Raw genomic sequence first — 2,785 nt, 5'->3', positions numbered from 1 at the left:
CCAACACTGTCTGTTTTTTATGTTTTATTTATATTCCTGCAAAACCAATGTGGGATATAGAATATGGAATATACAATATATAATATGATATACAATATATAATATAAAATAAAAATGGATGGTACTATGAAATAAAGTATTGAATGTCTTATTGAATATATGGAATATGTCTTATTGAATAGATGAAATATTGAGTGTTCAATATAAAGTGTTAAATATATAAAGGCCTTTATATATTTAATCCTTTATATTGGACTGATACTTCATTTATTGAAATTGAGCAGATGACCTTAGCTGGAATTTAATATAGAAGCCAGGGAATCAGAATATCGCACGGTAATCTGGTCGACGCCCTAACGACTCTGGTAATCCCTTATTTGATGGGATTAGGTTGAAGATTAGAAACCAGAATATTGTCACAATGAAACCACTGAGTGGTTCGATATTATTGAGAAAGAAATCTTTTTGCGGAATAACTACCATTTATCCAATACGAAGTAGCAAGTTTTTTTATGCATCTATATCTGAATCTGTGTTTGTAACACACAGAATCCGAGAACACTAGTTGTTGCCTGTGTCAGCAACATTCGAGAAGAGTGTATGCCATTTGGGTAAGAGGAATCTAATGCTTCCTGGATTGATATGTCATCAGAGAGAGCGGGAAAGAAAGAAAGAAAGAAAGAAAGAAAGAAAGAAAGAAAGAAAGAAAGAAAGAAAGAAAGAAAGAAAGAAAGAAAGAAAGAAAGAAAGAAAGAAAGAAAATTTTTCCAATTATTTCACTCAGACGAAGTATTAGTCCCGAAACGCCTAATTCCTCTTCTCTCCACGGCATATGAACTCCTCTAAATTCTCGAACGTTACCTCCACGTATGTCTGAGTGGCTGTATGTCTGTGTGTCTGCGTGTATATGGTGGGTGCATTTATGACTAAATCTCCCTTGCGTCAACATATATTTCTGAGCGACAATGTAACCTTTAATCTAATCAAGATATCCTTGGCCTGAAAAGTAGCCGGCAGTATAAACCTCACTTGGATTTTGCCACTTCTGAGGTTCCGCTCGCTATGAAACATATGTAGCCCGGATCTTTCCTGCTCCATTCCGTAACTCTTGTATTCTTATTCGCACACCTGGCAACCCTGGTCGTCTACCACGGAATATAAAAAGAACTTTTTTCAGCTTATCGTTCTTCGATACGAAAAATTCCACAACCTTCTATCTCAATAAAGCACTTTTGTCCCTGAAAGTTGTTTTTCTATATTCACTACGGATTGCTTGAAGCTAACTTTCTTCCTACACTCCGATCCCTGGATCTTACATTTATGTGTGTGTGTGTATGCATGCATATATATATATATATATATATATATATATATATATATATATATATATATATATATATATATATGTCGAGTGGATATGACTATATACTTTTGTTCTTTTTTTGATGCCTATGTACCATAAAAGCTTCCCTTCATACAATGTATCAATATATGTACCTATCTTTCTACGAATATTTGTGTTTTTTTGTTTTGCTTTTGATCTCTAGTCGTAGGATAATGCCTGATTTAAAGAACCAATGATGACATGCGTTCTAGCAGTGATTAACTTGTTCTTTTCATGCAAAAGAGCCAAATTATTCACTATGTTATATATTTTAAAGTAGTAGAGTATCATTTGAGAGATGTTAAGTTACTATTTCTAGGAGGTTAGATGACCGTGTGAAGGTGTATTCATTGTATAAGATATGATGAATTGGTAATTATATTTTTTGGTATAAGACATATAAATACGTTTGTCTCATCTCTTTTCTCAGCAATCTTTTGTTTTCTCGTTAGGAACCCAGGTAACCACAGAAAGAAAAGATTAAAAGCTGATCTAGAAACATCAACAACAAAAGAAGACGAAAAAGAATATTATAAAAAGTTTAGTTCAGAGAAAAAGAGAAGAGAAATACAAAAAATATCCATTTTAAAGAAAAGGTTATCCATTGAAAGAAAGAAAGGAGGAGACAATGATTGATATAAACCGACAGCTAATTAACGAATTTCTTTAAAGGTTTCAACACAATGTAGTCAAGAGGAAAAAGCTAAATGTGATAAATATGCCATTTTGTATTTAAAAGCAAATAAAAAATATAGATCAAAATTAGGTGATTGTTTGTTGCTATAGACGCCTATCGTAGTCGTAGTGGATTGTTGCATTGCTGTTTTATTTTTTAATTTTCGTTTCCTTCTTACGTTTCTTTTTTCTCTTTTTCTGCTGGACTTTGTCAATTCACATTCTTCTTCAACGTTTTTTACAAATATCTTCTTATAAGTACACACACATACACACACATACACACACACATATGAATGTGTGTGTATATATATATATATATATATATATATATATATATATATATATATATATATATATATATATGTATGTATGTATGTATGTATGTATGCATGTATATAAAGAGATAGAAAGAGAGTGAAAGAGAGAAAGTTTGGCGTAATCATCACCACTGGATCCTTTTGTAAATATACTAAAGCAAAATTAATGTTCATTTACTGATTAATGCGTAATAGCATTACGACTTTTAATATTCACATCAGCAAGAAATTTCCTGTTTGAAGGCATAAATAAGAAAAAAGTAAAGACACAAAAACACATAACTGAATCAAGCAATCGAAGTTGTAATTACAGATATTTATACACAATTTTTTTTTTAAAAAACCTTAAAAGGAGCATTCTGTGCACTTCCAAGCAGAAGAAATTTAAAAGTATAATTCTTGTATT

General features: G+C 31.3%; 1 protein-coding gene across 1 annotated transcript in view; it reads left to right on the top strand.

Annotated features, from left to right (window-relative positions):
• Positions 1 to 2,122, top strand: part of LOC106870474 (carbonic anhydrase-related protein 10) — a 588,026-nt gene extending 585,904 nt beyond the window's left edge. The window contains exon 13 of the mRNA XM_089347963.1: positions 1,837 to 2,122. The gene's annotated coding sequence lies outside the window, so the exon portion shown is untranslated. The remainder of the gene's footprint in view (positions 1 to 1,836) is intronic.
• Positions 2,123 to 2,785: the final 663 nt, after the last annotated feature.

The sequence above is a fragment of the Octopus bimaculoides genome, chromosome 2 (assembly GCF_046866305.1).
Source record: "Octopus bimaculoides isolate indiv1 chromosome 2, ASM4686630v1, whole genome shotgun sequence".
Taxonomy (NCBI): domain Eukaryota; kingdom Metazoa; phylum Mollusca; class Cephalopoda; order Octopoda; family Octopodidae; genus Octopus; species Octopus bimaculoides.
Note: the sequence above shows the minus strand (reverse complement) of the source record. Positions and strands in the feature narration are given on the sequence as shown.